This window comes from Arachis ipaensis, chromosome B8 (genome assembly GCF_059453495.1).
Source record: "Arachis ipaensis isolate K30076 ecotype BB chromosome B8, ASM5945349v1, whole genome shotgun sequence".
NCBI lineage: Eukaryota > Viridiplantae > Streptophyta > Magnoliopsida > Fabales > Fabaceae > Arachis > Arachis ipaensis.
The window spans coordinates 106,289,094-106,309,481 of NC_142443.1; the positions used below are offsets into that span (position 1 = coordinate 106,289,094).

Sequence of the window (20,388 nt, forward strand, 5' to 3'; positions counted from 1 at the left end):
CTTTTAATAAATCAAATAATACAATCTCTCAAATTCAACCTTTTTTTTTTAAATAACCTTTCAAACAAGACTAAGAGTTTATAGAAATTTCGGCAGCACCTCCCCTAAAACTTAGACTTTTGCCACCCGGTTCGGGTCCCAACTAAACCGTTCCTCATTCCTTTTCAACAACACAAAACCAGAAATCAATTCAAAGCAGGCTAAATCCAACAATCGCCTCAGTGGCGTATCTCAAGGATACCATTTCAAAATCAACTCAATATCAATCGATTTAACTCATTTCCAAAGCTTTAAAGAATCAGTTCGGCAATAAATCATTTGTCCATAACCAAGTCAATTAAAGTAAACCAGGCTGAATTCAAAAGTGCATTCGACTTTTCACATCATTGAAATAATTGACTCAATTCAAACCAATCCTCAACGGTTTAAACTCAGATTTCAAATCTTTAAAGAATCAACTTTAAAACATTACATTTCATAAAGCCGCACAACAATTCAGCCAAACCAACATCCATAATTATTCGAGTCAATCAAATAATACATAAGGCAATTACAATCACCAAATATACAATATCTCACATCAGTATCCATATGTAATAATTCCAATACATAAAACATAGTTTTTGGAAAGCGTCCCTACCTCAAAACGCAAATTCCATAACTCAAACGCGTCACAGAATCCTTTTAGCCTCAACTCGAAATCAACCGCAGGCAACAACTCAGCTCCACTTGCTTTCTCAACAATCTCAACAACTCTAATTGCAACACATAACAGTCAGGACTCGACCCCACGTTACCAAAACTCATAATCATTAACCAAACACAACATGGTACCAATGCGAGGCATTCGGAATAGAAATACTCACTGAATTAACAAAACGAAGCAGCTGCGATTTCGAACCGGCCCGGCAACAGCTCCGGCGGCGGCCAGAAGCTCTGGCGGATCAACTGGAAAAACCGTACAGCATCAAAACCATCTCGAAAACTAAAAAGGCAGAAACCTCGAATGAACCCTTACCGGCAATTTTTCCGGCGACGGCAGAAGTAGCCAGAAGCTCCGGCGGTGGTCCCGGGAGTCGCAGAACCACTCCTGGCGACCAGAACCCTTTTCTGATGGCGGCAGTTCCGACCGAGGCGGCGCCAGTGACGCGATCGGTGGCCAGGCACGGTGGTTGGGTTCCCAGCACACCTTCAGATCTCTCTGTCTCTCCTGCTCGGCGTGACTGAACGGCCTTCCTTTCAACGGCGCACCGGCGGCGAACCCTAGCAGTGGCGGAGGTAGGTGGCAGTTTCTGACGGCCATGGAAGCTCCGGCAGCATCGCGGCAACGTGAGCTTGCAGCAGCGATGCCCAGGTGCGGCGGCGACGGCGCACGACAGCGCCCCTTCCTCCTCTTTTCTCGCGCCAGCTTCGATGGATTGACAGTGGCGGAGGCGGCACGAGTCCTCTCTCCTCTTCGCGATTTATGGCATCGGGGAGGGCGGCTTCTGCGGTGGCGCCAGGGAGTGACGGCGGTGCGCGAAGCTTCTCCAACGACGGCAACGACGCGACGGCGCGGTGGCGCGGCGACGGCAACACGATGAGCTTCCTTCCGCCTCTCCTCTGCCGCAACTCAGTCTCCATCTCCCACTCTACCTCAGTTTCTCTCTTTCATGGAAATCAAGGGGAATTGCGTGTATTGCCACTGCTGTTAGAAGGGAAGGCTGCAGCAGCTATGGGGAAACCGGGTCGGGTTAGGGTTTTTAGGGTTAGGGTTTCATTTCAAAATTTAGGGTTAGGGGTATTTTAGTAATTTCAAATAAAAATAGGGATAATATAATAATTAGAAATAAATTCTAATCCATTAATAATAATATATAAAAATACTATTTGCTCATCAATTTCATAAATTATTTTCAATAAAATGTCCAAATCAAATAATTAGGAGTAATATAATTAAATCCCTTATTTTCCAAAGTAGCAGAATTAATATTGAAAATATTACTTATTTAATTCAAATCATATAGAAATCCTTATTATTTCACAACTACCAACTTTATACTCTGAATATAGAAAATAATCCAATAATTACAAAATTGGATAATAATCGTAACTTATCTCAAGTTCAATAAATCAAAACTTGCCTTAATTATCTTTAATAAAATAATTTCTGAAATTAAGGCTATAAATAACTATATGATTTGAGACTTGATCATAAAAAGACTTTTCAAAGATTCTGGGTCTTACAATATTTGAGGTGGAGATATCTATTTTTAATGATATATTTTATTTTTTTCTGATACTAATTGAATTTTATGTTTTTAAAAACTTTAGAAAGAGTTATTTATGATATTTGAGGTAGAGATAGCTCACCAGTTTTAACAACTATGAATAGTATTCAACCATTGTTCATTATGAAAGAAGAGAAAATTATTTTCTTAGAGGAAGATTTCATATGTTTAATTAGGAAATGTACTGTTGAGGAGCTTTAAGATAATAATGAGGTGTATTTAGTTCTAACCTAACAGAACATTTTTTGAAAGAAGAAATACTATTTTATTTTTTTCTGATACTAATTGAATTTTATGTTTCGAAAAACTTTAGAAAGGGTTATTTATGATGTTTGAGGTGGAGATAGCTATTTTTGATGATATATTTTTTTCTGATACTAATTAAATTTTATATTTTCAAAAATTTTAGAAAGGATTATTTATGATATTTGAGGTGCAGATAGCTATTTTTGATGAAGGACCTTGATTGTATTTAATTTGTGTATGTGGCTGTTCAACCTTAAGTCGATGCCTACTATTTTGACATTTGTGATCATCATGTAATCAATGTGACTCCAAAGTTTGTTTTTATTAGTTTCTTTTCAAAGACTTTATTTCTATTTTTGTATGAAGTTCTTTTGTGAAAAACACTATTGTGTTTCTTTTCTTATTATTATTATTATTTATTCAACCTTAAGTCGGTGTCTACTACTTTGTGATCATCATGTAATCAATATGACTCCAAAGTTTATTTTTATTCTTTTTTTCGAAAGATGTCACTAGTCTTGGTTACGAGGTTTATAAAGGTGCAAGTGTATGTTGTTGTTATATGTGTTTCTTGTGTTGTTATTTTCATTTTAGTTTATTCTTGTATGTGTAAAAAATTGTTTTGTGTATTTGTTATTTCAAATTTAATCAAGTGTTTTAGTTCGTTACAAATAGGTTGTAGGTGCAGATAGTTATCCTATTCTTTTTCAAAAGTTGGTTAGAAAGAAGTTCTTGCTAAAGGTAGATACTACAAATATTGGTGCTGACAAATATTTTAGGACTTTCCTTGTGAAAAGGGTCTGCGACGAAGGTTTGATTTTATTATGAGTCAAATTTTGTGATTGTTTGTAATATATTTTTTTATTATATTATAGTTGATTTGTAATTTGGTTGGACTGTTGTGTAGGATAAATCTTTGGAAAAATCTAAGTTTGATAGATTAAGAAGGCATCATCAATTTTTTTGGAAAAATGTATTTTTCGAAAAGGGGAATGTTCAAATGTGAAAAAGGAACTCCCAGTATTGATAGACTTCTTTGCTGAAAAAGATTCTCAAGTAGTTAGACAAGAGGATACGCATGCTGATGTTGATGTGTTGAAAAGAAAAATGAATGGAACGGATGTGACTGATAGATTTGATGAGGAGTTTCATGCTGAATTGAAATGTTACTATATTCACCTATTAAAGAAACCACGGTAATGTTTTGTTATGATTAAAATTGATATAAGTTGTTATGATGGTAGTTTTATTTTATATGTTTGATTTATTACAAAGATGGAATAAGATTAATTAATTTATGTGTAGTTTTTATGTTTTCAATATATAATGGCATATTATGTAAATATATAAATATCTAAATATAAATAAAACCTTTTTTGTTTTTGTTTTATAGGAAGTACTATCCAGTGTTCCTGATGGGTCCTTAGAGTCGTCAAGAAAGAAGTGACTGAGAATATCTGTAAAAGTTTGAAGATTAAAAGAAACTTGAATGGGGACTTAAAAAAGTTGGCTGAGGATGGTGTTGGTCTCAACTTAAATATTCTCAAGATTGTTGATGTGTGAAGTAGTTGTCTTGGGAGCTGCTGATACCTGATATTATGGTAGTTTATTTTATAAGATGTAATATATGTGTAAGGTAGTTAGAGGCAGTAAAATCTACAATAGAATCTTCATACAAACATGCTAAGTTGATGTTACAAAGATTTTTACTTTTTAAGATGTGTAAAAAAATTGTATCCTATAGTGAAGTTATGCTTTTTCTTTGATGTTTGACACATAGGTTCTTAGTTGCATATTGTTAAACTTGAATTGAATGTTGGGCTAGGTTGGGTTATTTTTTTATAAGTAGCTTTCTTTTTTAATGGTTATTATGCTAGTGAGTAGATATAGTGTCAGGTGGATGGGGCATTTGACTTAGTTAGATTGTAGATTTTATGTTAGCCTCCAATATTATATAAGATATTGATCTATATGTGTATGTAAGTATGTGAATGATGAATAAATTGCAGCAACTACATCTTTTACTATATTACAGTTTATAATTTAAAATCACAGTTTCAAAACTAATTTTTCTTCTTTTGACATTCTTTGTTTATCTGTTATTATTTTTTTTTTGTTTATGTATGTTATCTCTTTTTATGACAATATTGGTGAAAAGAATAAAAGAAAATGAATAAAGTCATCTTATTAGGAATGAATAAAATATTGATGTTATTTATGGTAAGTGAATTGACAAGATCTTAGCTATTATACTATGCTTATATTGATGCCTAATAGCTATTTGTTGTGTAGGTCAATTGTTACTGAAAAATATAGGTGATTTGTTATTTCAAGCTTTTGAGTTTTGATCAGATATGTTGAAATAAATATTTATTCTTTAGATGAGATATTCTCATTTTTGAATTGGTTCTTTGTTGAGGAGTTCATTATTTGCTCTATGACCAAATGAATGCAGTTGAAGCTGAGAAGAAAGTACTCTTTGTTTTATCACTTAAGTTCATTATTTATTTGTCTTATGATTCAAGTATTATTGAGATGTCTTAGTTATGTTCTACTGTAAGTTTATATAGAAAAGAGTGTTTACAAAGAAAACAAAGACATGTTATCAAATTAGATATGCTTATTTATGTCCATGTTATTTATTTTTTTATTAATATTTATGTTTTGTATAAATTTGATGGATGAATTAATGGAAATAGTATTACTTAAAATTATTATCCTTTTATCATTTTGTCTAATTTTGTATGAATTATTCTTGAGTTATTGACAAATAATTTATAATTTATTTACCCTTATTTTGTGTTATTTATATTTTATTTTGCAAAAAATATCGATGTTCTCTTTTCTGTTTTTGTTAATGGTGTAAATGTTTTAGGATGTCTCTCTCACCTGTGTTTTATTATGCTTGGTTTTGTCTTATATGTTAGTAGAGAATTAAATATAGGTTTAATTACTCTGTTGGTCCCCATAGTTTCGTGAAATTTTTATTAGGTCCCTATACTTTTTTTCTTTTAATTGAGTCCTTGCACTAATTTACTTTTTTAATTGGGTCTTTACACTTTTTTTCTTTTTATTTGGGTCACTGCACCAATTTTTTTTAGTTGGGTCCCTATACAATTAAGCCATTTACTGCCAAAAGGGACTTAATTGAAAAAAAAAATTGGTGCATGGACCCAATTAAAAAGAAAAAAAATATAGGGATCTAATTAAACCTTAAATATAACAAAACATGCTGATGGTTTAACAAATAATGGTATACTACCAAGTATTATTATATTATTATGAGTTAATGTATTTGTTATTTATCAAATCATTTATATCATTTGTTAATGTTAATAATAGTAACATATTAGAAGAAATAAAATTATTTCATATTGAAGTTCATATTGTAAGGGAAAATATTTGTTTTTATACTCTTTTTAATTTCGATCTCAATATTTTTTCATATTTGTAGATATTAATAAGATTTGAGTAATATTTTTTATTACATGAATTAGATATTAGATTTATATCATTATAATTTATATTGGTTTGGTTTCTTTAAGATACTATTTTTTTTTACTTTTTTTAGCTAGTATTGTGAGTAAATGCTGGTGTTTTTCGTATTTGAGTATTATATTGGTTATTATAATATAGTAACAATTTTTTTATTTATGACAAAAAAATGATGAGATGAATTAGAGATACATGATCTTTTTATAAATGATTTTAATAGTTTTGGGTCTCCTATTGATCATCCACTTTTCATTCAAAGTGAAGTATAAGGTATTTTTTTAATTGTAATGATTTATGAGTGATAGTGATTTTGTTTCTTTATGTAAATACCTCATTTGATATTTTGTTATCATTATTATACAAATAAATCTAAATAAGATAATTGGATGTCGCTGTTTCATTTTATTTACTTTTTGGTTATAATTTTTTTCTCTAGTATATAATTATTATAGTTCTGAAAATCAAACCGAACTGACTAGTTCGACCGGGTTAATCGAAAATTGGTCATCTGACCAGTCTAGTTGAAAATCGCCTAGCGAAAATCCGGTCTAAAAATCAGTTGAACCAACAGTTAACCGGTGAACTGCTAGAACGGCCGATTTTTTAAGGGTTATTGGTTCGGTGGTAAACTGCTCAAAATGGCATTATTTTGATTTACATCTGTCGTTGCTACCGTCCTCTTCTGCTCCAACCTTTGTTCTCTGTCTCTTTTCCAATCGTAGCTTCCTCCTCTGCTCCATCCGGCGACATTTGCCTCTTATCTTGTTAATGCCATCCTCTAGTGCTCTTCCATTGCCCTCTTGAAGCTCGATTTCTCCCTCTGTCATGTAGCCTCCAATGTCTCCTCTAGCTGTGCTGCCCCCAACCATGATTTGTCCCTCCACCAAGCATAGCCTTAGTCGCTTCCAGCTCTTATTTCTCCTTCCAGCCTTGGTCACCTCTGTTAGATACATGACTCTCTCTTTATTTTTTTTATTTCGAGTTTTGAAAACACATTTTGTTAATGATTGCTCAATTGTTGTGTTGTGAAACTATAGAAGGTTGTTCTTACTTCTTTATTTTTTTTTCTTTATTTTTATTTAATTGTTCATTTTTGTTGTAATCTTGGTTTCTTACTGTGCTGTGGAATTGCTTCTTCTTGTTCAAATTGGATACTACATCAATTTTTCAACCTATTCAAATTGTTGAGTTAATAATACTATTTTTGTTAATTTTTACATTTTCTGAGTTGCTGATTTTCTGAAATAATGGTTGAATTAGATGACTCCATTGAATATTTTCTACTTTCCTAACGTGTGCACGCTGCTCATTGAAGTGTTATATATTTTCGCCGAATATTTTCATGTACTATTAGAACTTAGAATATTTGTAGAGGTGCACGAGTTATGTATTATTTTCTTTTTAGTTGTCTCATGGCAAATGTTGAAGCTATGGCTAGTTTTACCAATTGAGTTCAAATTCTTGTAATCAACTCGTATTCTTAGTTGATTATTGTAAATTTTTTCTCCTGTTTTTTGGTATGTGGATGTAGGATTGTAGTTCGTTTTAGGTTGAACAATGTTATCATTACTTTTTATGTAAAAATATGGTGGTTACAAATAACGATATGTTATTTTGATATGTTATAAAAGCTTCTATACTATGTTTGTCTTCTTTAAATTTTATTACCCAATAAAATTTTTTGTGTTTGCATTTGATGCTGAGATAAATGTAATTGATTCTGATGAAGTCTATTTTGCTTAATTTTGTTCATCTTTTGTTATAGCAGCATGCCCAAACAATAAGTCAATAATTAACTAAAAAAAATAAATAAGTTAAGATTAACTCAGATAATTAACAATAATTAACTAATTAACTCAGAAAATAATTAACTCAGATAATAATAAACTTAGAAAATTAACAACAATAAATAATAAGTCAATAATTAATTCAGAAAATAAACAAGTTAAGATTAACTCAGACAATTTACAACAATCAACTAATTAACTCAAAAAATAATTTACTTAGATAATACTAAACTTATAAAATTAACAACAATAAAAAATAAGTCAATAATTAGCTTAGAAAATAAACAAGTTAAGATTAACTCAGAAAATTAACAACAATCAACTAATTAACTCAGAAAATAATTAACTCAAATAATAATAAACTTAGAAAATTAACAACAATAAATAATAAGTCAATAATTAACTTAAAAAATAAATAAGTTAATATTAACTCAGATAGTTAACAACAATAACTCAGACAATTAATAACAATCAACTAATTAACTCAGAAATTAATTAACTCAAATAATAATAAACTTAGAAAATTAACAACAATAAACAAATTAAATAAACCCTAAATAAAAACAAACTTAAAAACCCCTAAATCTAAACTAATACATGAACTAAATTTGAAAAATAGTTAAATCTCTAATACAAACATTCTAATTGCAAATTTTTTAACAAGAATAAACAAATTAAATAAACCCTAAATAAAAACAAACTTAAAAACCCCTAAATCTAAACTAATACATGAACTAAATTTGAAAAATAGTTAAATCTCTAATACAAACATTCTAATTGCAAATTTTTTAATACATAACCAATTAAAATTAGATAAATTAGGTTTAGGGTTAGTGAATGGCTGTAATGACCCAACCTCTAGCACGTCATGATCATACTAAAAGTAAGGCGTTAGTGACTTACTTTTCTTTATTATCTATTTAATGTTTAGCCTTTACGATGTTAACTTATTACTTGTTATAAGAGAAGCCAATATTTTTTTTTATCAAAAGTACAAAATATGTATCCAAACAATATACTCACATAACTATTAATAATACATTATAGATATTAGATAAATTCATATACAATACCTGTCCCTCTATAAAAGAACAATAACCTCAAATAACAAAGGCGAGGGAAAAATGAATTCTACAAAAACAACTTGAATTGTAAACAAACCCTTATTGTAACGCCTTGATTTTTCATAACTAAACGACGTTTTGATGTTTTAGTACTTAGTTTTTATTTTGATGAGTCATTTTCAAACCTTGCAAATAAAATAAATGATAATATAATTTTATTATTATGTTATTGATTTATTTTATGTGCTATAACCATAATAGAGTTTAGATAATAATATAATTATTATTATCGAGTTCAATATTCGCCGATATAAGCAAATATCAGTACTCCTTGATGAACTTAGAATTGCTAATGCTTCATCATATATTTTTATTTATTTTAATCATTATGTTACAAATGTCATTTATATTAGTAACTTAGATATAGTAATCCCCATGTATTGTTACTTGTGTTTTAATAGATTTACATTAGTAATTATCCGTTTAAGATATTTATAACTTGAACTACCCCAAATCATGACACCTAAACCCCCCCTGTGTCACCTTTCCCTTAAACCATCATCATTAGCAGTTTAGCACCTAATTAGCCATGAAAATGTTCATTTGCAAGAAAAAAGAAAAGAGAACAGAGAGTGAGAAAGGAAGAAACCGTGAAACCCCCGAATCTTTGGCGGTCGATTTCTCAAAATCCTTAACTCCAATAAAATATCCATGCATGTTCGTATCTTCCTCCTCTTCACATTGAAGCCACTTTTGTTCAGAAGAAGTCGACAGTGAAGCTATTCTCCCTCCATGCAGGTTCGGCCAAGTGAGCCCAGAGGTGGAGTAGCCAATCTTTAATGTTTTCTTCTCATATTTCTCAGTCAAAAAGTTTATCTGGTACTTTGGTTGTGAGGTCAGTTGTAACACCCTAACTATCAGAATGTCACACTTCCGGCTACACCACTCTGATGGCGAGAAGTGTTACGGTGACTTCATATATTTAATAATAAAATAGGACCTTTAACTCGAAATCATTTCACTGTTTTCTTAAAGAAATGGAAATATTTTTTCTTGAAAACAAACAAAAAAATACATATATATACAAAACTTCTTACTCAAGCAACTTACAAATATTAATACATACATGTCATTATAGTCATGACTCCTATCCTCTTACAAGAATATAATAATGAAGGCGAGAAAAATCTATAACATATGTATATAAACAGAAATAGCATATCTAAGAACTTAACAAAAATTCTGCAAGCTTCCTCGTCCGTCTTGAAAAGGAAAAGTCTGTAGCGGGTGAGAACGTCATCCTTAGAGGTTCTCAGTAGAGGCTTTTTAAGAATTGTCATAAAAAGATATTTTAAATAAAAATATTTTTAATTTCACTGATCGTCAGTTCATTATCCAAATTTAAAATTTATATTTTTATTATAAAGAATTTCACACAAAATAACATTCTATACATTTCACCGCTTACTAAGAAACCATTTTAACCAAAATTTACCACTGATCCAATCAACCACGGCCTTTGGTCCAAATCAAATCAACTCAGCCTCTGGCCTAAATTAAATTAGCTCAGCCTTTGGCCCATTAAATCAAATCACTATCAAAACAGAATCAATCACAGGCACAAACAATACAAGGAAAACACAATCAGAGAGCAATTACAGTAAGTACCACAAATAACAGTTAGACAAAATTCATCAAATAGGCAAACCAAAACACTTAAGCATATCTAGACAAAGCAAACAAATGCAGTATGATGCATGCTTGTCCTATTGGCTGTGAGCTCACGTATCAGTTAAACTGCTAGAACCCGACACATCCAGTAGCTAACCCGGACATTGTCTCTAGGTTGCGCATCCCCAGGAGGAATACAAATGAAGGAGAGTGCCTTTCCATCTTCTCTTAGAGGAATTACGAAGGAGAGTGCCTTTCCACATAGAAGGAGTGTGCCTTTCTGCCTTACAACGAGAGAAAGATGTGGGGAAAACAATACGAAGGAGAATGCCTTCTACCTTCCTCACATCCATACCATGACAAGAGGGAATCTTTTATCCTCAACTTGCCAAATCCTTGAGCGAGACAAAACCACGGTCCTCACAACATCCATCATAATCTCATTCCATTCACATTCACTATAAAAAATAATCGAATTGGAATTAAAACCAAGTCATGTAAACCAAAGCCAAATCATTTAAACCAAAACCAATTTCAGTTTCATTCTTATTTAAAACATTGCCAAGAGGCTCGAAAATCATTACGTTTCTCAAAATCAAATTCAAATACTTCATCTTCTCTAAAATGTCTCAAAATGTTTCTTCAAAGACTCGAAAACTCCTCCATTCTTAAATACACATTTACATTACTTTATTTCTTTCATTAAAAAATCCTCAAAATATCATTCTTGAATTTATACAATTCAATAAACTTATTTCCAATCAATCGAATACCCAAAACATAATTCTTCCATCAATAAACCAAAATAAAACCTGTAATTACTTATAAATATTTTGGCAGCATCTCTTCTAAGACTAGGACTTTTGCCACCCTTTAAGGGTTCCAACCAAACCATTTCCAAATCTCAAATCCTTTTCCAAAATCAAATGAAATTCAAACTTCTAAATATCAACTCATTTTCAATTCTCAAAATTATTTCCAATAAATCAACAAAACCAATTCTAATATCAAAACATTTACAAATATAAAATTATTTCAGCAACCACCAATTTAACAAAATAAATTAATAAATTAGAACTCTCAATGAGTCTAACGCAATCAAGAAACCAATATAACCATCAAGCAACCACTTCAATAACAACCAACCAGGCAAGCAATTACATTTTTTGCATTAATATCAACTTGTAACAATTCTTGAAAATAAAATGACTTTAAGAAACCGACCCTACCTCAAATAGTCGAAACCCGAAAGCTATAAAACGTGCAAAACACCTTTTCATCGGCCCGTAGCAGCGACAACCGCAACCACCGCTCCGAAAGCAACAGCAATAACTTAAATCATAACAAGCAATAACCAGAACTTGACCTTACATTACCAACATCTCAAAATTTCTAATGGATTATAACAGAACACTGATTTCAAAAGTTCCAGAATAAAAACGCTTACCAAGAAAAAATAGGGGCTCCAGCAGCGGTTTTTCAGTGGCCAAAGGCGCGACAACCACCACGATAGCGACTCAGTGCAAGCTCCATCATGTCTCTCTCTCTTTGCGTGAGTCATCTCCTTCTCGGTGCATCATAATGGAGAAGACAAATCTAAAGGCGACACATGGCTTACCGGCAACCTCGATTGGCATCAGCGATGACCGCGAAAGCTCTGACGATAGCTCCTACTCCCTTCACCTTCGCATTTTGCTCCTCACTAATGGCCCTCCATTGACGGTGATGAAGACCTTGATGATGGTGAATGAAGTTTTGCAATGACTAGTAGTGACAAGCATGGATGGAAGCGACTGATAAACCACTATTTTATGGTTTATCTTGTGCTTAATTGAGTGGATTTTATCAACTCTTTACCCACTTGTTCATAATATTTGCATGGTTTTATATTTCCTTCCTGATTTTATGCTATGATTGAAAACATACTTCTTTGATCTTATATTTGCTTATTATTAATCCTCTCTTATTACCATTAGATACCTTAATATGTGTGTTAAGTTTTTTCAGAGATTACAGGGCAGGAATGGCTCAGAGGATTGAAAGGAAGCATGTAAAAGTGGAAGGAATACAAGAAGTTGGAGAAACTGCTAAGCTGTCCAGCCTGACCTCTTCGCACTCAAACAGCTATAAATTTAGCTACAGAGGTTCAAACGACGCGGTTCCAGTTGCGTTGGAAAGCTAACGTCTGGGGCTTCGATTTGATATATAATATGCCATAGTTGCTCTGACTCTAGGCGACGCAAACGCGTGATCTACGTGGATGCGTCGCATCTGAGAACTTCAATCCGCGCGGCCGCGTGGACGACGCCTCCGCGTCACTTGTCCGCGACCTGAACGTACCAGAATACGCAGGGGGCGATTTCTGGGCTGCTTTTGACCCAGTTTTCAGCCCAGAACACACAGATTAGAGGCTATAAAGAGGGGGAATGCATCCATTCAGAGGGAGCTCACCAATTTTCACTTTCCATGATTTAGATTTAGTTTGAGAGAGGTTCTCTCCTCTCTCTCTTAGGATTAGGATTTAGGACTTCTCTTAGTTTTTAAGAGTAACTCTCGATCCAGGTTTAGTATTTACTTTAATTTATGTTTCTATGCTACTTTTACTTTAATGCTTTTATTCGTATCTATAAATATTGCCAATTTGGCTTATGAACCCTTTCCATGTTATGATTTGAATTAATGATTTTTTGAGGTATTTTAGTTATTGATTGCTTTCTCTTTAATTTGTGTTACCATTGCTTTCCATCTAAGGACATTTTTATTCCAGCAATTTTACTTTTTCCCCTTTTGGTCTTGGTTAAGAAATCAGTAACTCAACATTATCAAACTCAACATAACTGATAATCGCTATCTTGCTAATTGAACTGAACTTCAATAATCCCAACTTTTTCTTAGGAAATAAATAGGATTGGAAGGTCAAATTAATTAGTCCCTTGACTTTCCTTTGCTTTAGTAAAGGTTAACTAAGTGGAATTAAGATTCAACATTCATTATTGTTGAGAGAGATAACTAAGTTGGACTTCCAATTTCTCTTACCTTGCCAAAAGTTTACTTTACAGTATTTATTTATTTTAATTGCCATTTAAATTATTTGTCATATTTATTCTTCACTCTCAACCCCGATTTTACAACCTCCATAACCAATAATAAGAACATACTTTCCTGCAGTTCCTTGAGAAGACGACCCGAGGTTTGAATACTCGGTTAACAATTTTTAAAGGGGTTTGTTACTTGTGACAACCAAAACGTTTGCACGAAGGGATTTTTGTTGGTTTAGAGACTATATCTACAACGCAACTATTTTTATGACATTCTTTACTAGCAAAATCCTAACGTCAAAATGGCGCCGTTGCCAGGGAACTGCTAACGTGTGCCTTATTATTGGTTATTGTAACTATTTTTCTTTTACTTGTTTATTTGCTTATTTTTATTTTTATTTGCATTAGTTACCATGAACTCTCACCCCTCTCGCTTTGAGATTGGTTCTAATTTTGTTGAAGGAAATAGAAGTTACAGCAGGAATGTGCATCAAGGTCAGACCAATCAAGGATGGATGGAGCCAAGAGGATCTAATCAACCCTTTAGGCAACAACACCCTCCGAGATATCATGGACAAGGACCATTCTACAATGCATACCCAGCTGAAAGATATGGTGGACAACCTTGTAACTACCAACAAGCCCCACCCCCGTGCCTATAGACCATCCTTTCAACATAACCTCGAACCACCACACTCACAAGCTTCTCTTTACCATTCGCCACCATATGATCCTTCCTTACCCCGATTCCAATCCAATCACTCCCAACCACCACCACTTTCCTATGTATCATGTCCAAATCCGGCACCCCGAGAAGCAGAGGTTCGCCTAAAGGAAACAGTAAATAAATTTCAAACAACCATTCGACAACTGGAGCAAGCAGTAATTCAATGGGTTTCTAGGCGCTCAAATATACAAGGATCAGCCTGATGACAAGTCATCCTAGCCTATTTTAACTAGTCTTTTTCTTTTGTTTTCATTAGAATTATGCACTTTCTTGAGCTACAAGCAAGCTATTTGAGTAGATTTTCATGTTTCCCTTGATTGAACCAACCATATATGAATTCATGCCATTTCATGAGGTTTTATGCTATATTTGTTGCATATTATGAAAGAATGAAGATCTCATGATTTTGAGCATAGCTTTGATGAGTTTGGTTGATTAATGATAGGTGAAGAAAGCTTGGAGAAAGGTTGAAGCAAAGAGGAATGGCTAGAAGTGAAGAATGGAATAAGTGAAAATTGAACCAGAGGCATGAAGTTAGCCCCAACGTTAGCCCCCTAACTTGGAGGCTAACGTTGGGCATGAAAATCACTCCCTGGGCTCCCCACGTTTGAGCCAACGTTAGCCCCCTAACTTGGAGGCTAACGTTGGCACATGACATTGCAAGGAAGAGGCCAACGTTAGCTCCAACGTTAGCCCCCTAACTTGGAGGCTAACGTTGGAACTTGAAATTCATCCCTGGGCAAGCCAACGTTTGCGCCAACGTTAGCCCCCTAACTTGGAGGCTAACGTTGGCGCCACTAGCACTAAGCAAGGCCAACGTTAGGGTCAAAGTTAGACCCCTAACGTTGGCACCAACGTCCAAACCAGAGAAATCATGCTTGCTGCTATGAAAAGTTAGGGTCAAAGTTAGACCCCTAACTTTGGCCCTAACGTTGGGACCAACTTTGGCTAACTTCAAAACCGGTTCAATTGGTTCACTTCGGTTCTTCTTCAAACTTCAAGAGCAATCAACCAAGGCCTCTTTCAACCCAATTCCACCAAGAACAAAGGCCCAACTCAAGACTTGAAGATCATTTTGGAAAGTGTATAAATAGGATAGAATTCAAGTTATTAAGGGAGCTTTCCTTTTAGAATTTTCATAATAGTTTTCGGAGAGCTTTTGAACTTGAGTGAACTTTAATTTCTTGTTTTCATTGCTTTCAATTTCATTTTACTTTTGTCTTGGATCTTGGATTGGAGAATTGAAGAAATTCTGTGTCAATCTCAATCTTGGATCTCTCTGCTTTCTCTACTGTTAATTGAATTTCATTTCCGGTTCATTGTTCTTCTTCTCTTTTCTTTGCAATTTACAATTCCCTTGCAATTGTCTTGTTGGATCTAGGAAGGCATTGAGATCTAGACTTGGTTTTCTAGTCTCTGGGCCCTGAGATCTAAATTTCCCATTTCAATTCTCTGTTTAATGCTTCTTATGTTCATTTACCTTTCTGCTTCATTTCCTGTTCAATCCCAATTCCCTTTTACTCTTCTGTTTAATGCAATTTAACTTTTCCTTGATTAAATTCTGCAAATCCACATCCCAATCCCCTTTACATTTCAAGCAATTTACATTCCTTGCACTTTAAGATTCCGCAATTTACATTTCTTGCACTCTAAGTTTCTGCCATTTAATTTCTTGTTCTTTAAGATTCAGCAATTTAATTCCCTGCTTTCTTTAATTTCATGCAATTTACATTCTGCAAGTTACAAATCACTCAACCAACACTTGATTCGCTTGACTAAATCAACCACTAAACTAAAATTGCTCAATCCTTCAATCCCTGTGGGATCGACCTCACTCCCGTGAGTTTTTATTACTTGATACGACCCGGTACACTTGCCGGTTAGTTTTGTGATGTTTTGTGAGAGATTCGTTTTTCATCAAAATATCTCATCACAGCCACAGCCCCATGTGGACAGTCTAATGAAGAGCGGAGCATAAAGGAGATACCAGAAACTCCAGTGGATAAGACAGAGAATGAATTCGTACTAGAACAAGTAGAAGAAGCTGTCATTGTACAAGAAGAAGAGTTGGTTGAAGATCTAGGAGATGTTGAACCTCTATGGGAATCCAGAACTGAGGAGAACTCCGTCAAGGACGTTACAGTTGATGCTAAGGAGGATAGTGCATAATCCCCAAGGCAAGTCGTTTATGAAGAATCAGACGGAATAACCCAGGACACAATTCCCTTGATGATGATAGTCATAAGTCTGGCTTTCTTAGTAATGAACTTGCATCCGCAAGTGAATTCTCTGAGACCGAAGAATCTTCCCCAAGTGAATACGAAGACGATCTGGAGGTAGATTTTTCTCAACCTCCAATCTATGACTCAAGTGATGAGGAAGTGATGCATGAAAAACTTGTCTCGCAACAAATTTCCTTCGGCAAGTGTATCGAATTTGTCGTCAAGTAAAAACTCACAATAGAGTGAGGTCGAATCCCGCAGGGATTGATTGATCAAGCAACTTTAATTAGAGGAGTGTTCTAGTTGAGCAAATCAGAATTTGAGTTAAAAATTGCAGAAAATTAAATGGCGAAAAAGTAAATAACAGAAAGTAAATGCTAGAAATAAGAGCTGAATGTAGATGATGGAAAGTAAATTGCAGAATCTTAAATGGGAATGGGAAAATTGCTCATAAAAGTAAATGACAGAAATTAAAGAGAATGGGTAAGATCAGAAATTGGGGGTTCATTGGGCTCAGAAGATGTTGCATTCTCCGGATCAATTTCATTTTCATCTCTTCCTCAATCAATGCACTCATTGATCTCCTTGGTAATCTTAAGTGATCAACTTACAATTTCTTGTAATTCAATCTCTCAAATCTTGATTAATAGCCAATTCCTTGGTCAATTGCTCATGAGAAGAGATGAAGTATGGTCACTGATTATACCACATGCATTTCCCAAATCAAGTGTTGAGAGGATTATAGTCACATATCCATCCAAACCCAATTTGGTCCAGCATGAGAAAGCATTTCTAGTATGATCTCTTCATTCCTCTTTCAAGGTTCAGAAGAGATGCAAGTTTGAATAGCTTCTTTTCCAAGATAACTACCTAATTTGATGAAGATCGAAAGCTTTCAAGTAAAATCAAGAGAAAAGATAGAAGAAGAATAATGAAAACTAGTATTGATCCATCAAATTACAACAGAGCTCCCTAACCCAATAAAAGGGGTTTAGTTGTTCATAGCTCTGGAAAATGAAAACAAAGATGGAGAATACATGATGAGACTAGAAGTGCAGAGAAAGTAAAATACAGAGAGTAGTTCTATGCCAAGAGGCTCCCTATATTTTCCAACTCTTAATTTAATTCAAAGCTACTCCTATATATACTACTCTTCTGTTCTTCTAGTTGGCTCTTCAAGTCTTGGGTATGGGCCTTTGGATCTTGAGTTTGAAGCAATTCTCTTCTTCATTGGGCTTGGCTTTACTTGCAGAGAGAAAGTGTGAAGTGGGTAGAGACTTTAGCTCAGGACGTTAGTGGTGTTAACGTTCAGTGAAGATATGGGTTTGAGAACGTTAGTGACAATCACCTTTTTCACTAACGTTCCTCACCCAAGTAAGAGCCACGTTATCTTCAACGTTAGTGGCACAAACGTTGCCACTAACGTTGCCTCTTTGTCCTTCGCACACATTATTGGGACTTGCCTTTTCCAATAACGTTGAGAAGTCTCCCCCTTTCATACGTTAGAGTCCACGTTAACTTAGTTAACGTGGCTCTTTTAACGTAGGCTTGCCAACCTTCGAGAACGTTAGTGACACTTACCATTGTCACTAACATTCCAATGTGCCCCTATTTCTCACGTTAGAGTCCACGTTAACTAGGTTAACGTGGCTTATAACGTGGCCATGCTAGCCATCTCCAACGTTAGTGACAAAGTTGAGTGTCACTAACGTTGGCTCATCATTCCCTTATCCACGTTAGCTTCCACGTTAACTAAGTTAACGTGGGAGTTAACGTGGCTCATAGTGGCTTATGTGGGCTAATTCCAACGTTAGCGACAATGTTGGGTGTCACTAACGTAGGCGATCACCTCCCTTCTTCACGTTAACTTCCACGTTAACTAAGTTAACGTGGGAGTTAACGTGGCTTATTTGGGGCATGTGTGGGTTCCTTCCAACGTTAGTGACAATGTTTGGTGTCACTAACATTGTCGACCACTTTGTCTCCTCACGTTAGCTTCCACGTTAACTAGGTTAACGTGGAAGTTAACGTGGCTTATTGTGACTTGGCCAACGTTAGTGACAAAGTTGAATGTCACTAACGTTGGCTTCCCCTTTACTTCTTAACGTTAGAGGCCACGTTAACTAAGTTAACGTGGCAACTAACGTGGCCACTTATGAGCTTGGTCCAACGTTAGTGATAATGTTAAGTGTCACTAACGTTGGCTCCATTTTCTTTCTTCCACGTTAGAGTTCACGTTAACATAGTTAACGTGACTCTTAACGTGGGCAATGATGGCTTCGAGAGCGTTATTGGCAATTACTTTTCTCATTAACTTTGCAAGTTACTCCCATTCCACGTTAGTGTTAACGTTAGTGTAACTAACGTAGCCACTAATGTGGTTCTTCTTTGCTTCCTTTGTCCTGAAATCAAGCAATAAAGTATATCAAAGTTCTAGTCCAAGTCATGGGAAATGCAACATCCAATTTGTCATCAAATTCATGCAAAATCCTCATGAAATCATGTAAAGTGCACAATGTATGCTTGAATCAAGATGTAAGTGAATATCTACCCAAAACTAGCTTATTTCCTAAGGGAATGCATGAAACTACCCTAAAAATAGTAAAGAAAAGGTCAGTGAAACTGGCCAAAATGCCCTGGCATCAGAAAGACATAGAAGACTTTGACCAGGACACTGATATAATTGTAGAACCTTGCAAGGAAGTGGAGGAATTCACAGAAGAGCACAAGGGAGTAGAACTTACAGAACCACCGGAAACACCTACCCCAAGGCCATTACCACCTAATACAAGCTTCAAGTGGGTACAATCCTTAACCTATAACTTTACTTATTCACTTGAATATGGTTTGCTTGAAACAGATGGCCAGCTTAGAGCTCTTTGCGGCTTTAAGAGTAAGAGGGACATGGCTCGTAATCAGAGTTGGTGCACAAGGTTCAATAAGGTTCCACGCTTCACCTCGAAGTACACGGATTGGTATCATGCTCAACTGCATGGATCACGGAGAATGTTTGGTTACCATGGTGAGATTCTACTTTTTAAACCGCCCGGATGGAAACATGTAGATCAAGACGGAGGCGGATTTAGAACCAAGGTTTGGGATCCTGGAAAATATTCTGATATTCATCACCCCGGGAGCCTGAAAATCTGTTTGAAGCTGCTCAGAAGCTTCACATGCCTAGTTTGGGACCCCGGAGGCTGTTGGCATTTCAAACATTGGTGGAGATTTCTGGATGAATTTAAACACAAGCTGCCATAACAGGAAACTCATCTAATGTCCAACTTAAGGACTTTAACTAAAAGTGCTAGGTGGGAGACAACCCACCATGGTATGATCGTTCCTTTTTCAATTTTAATTTTATTTAGTTTTGTTTGTTTTTGAATTTTATTTTATTTTATTGAACCTGGAATCATGCATAGCATTCACATTAACATTGCATTCTGCATTTTTCATGCATTAAAAAAAAATTTTATGCGACGCGACCGCCTCATTGACGCGTCCGCGTCGCAGGTGTGGGAGAGAATAATAAAATGAACAGAGAGTCACGCGAGAGCGTGGCTGGAGGCGTGCCAATGGCACAAATCGTCCCACGCGACCGCGTCGCTGACGCGACCGCGTCATATGAGAATAATGGCCTCCCACGCGACCGCGTGCCCCACGCAGCCGCATGACCAGGATTTCGACGTAATAATGGTGCACAGCCGAAAGTTGTGCTAGAGTGGTGCTGGACTGGCGTTGGATGCGCAGTCCATCTCACACGACCGCGTGCCCCACGCGGCCGCGTCACATCCTACTAAGTGGCCACTCGCGCGATCGCATGCCCCATGCGATCGCGTCACCCAATATTTGGCAATTAATGATTTTTGAA

General features: G+C 35.0%; 1 pseudogene; it reads right to left on the reverse strand.

Moving 5' to 3' along the window:
- Window positions 1-676: 676 nt before the first annotated feature.
- LOC148549137 (uncharacterized) lies at window positions 677-6,964 on the reverse strand (annotated as a pseudogene).
- Between the last annotated feature and the right edge of the window lie 13,424 nt (window positions 6,965-20,388).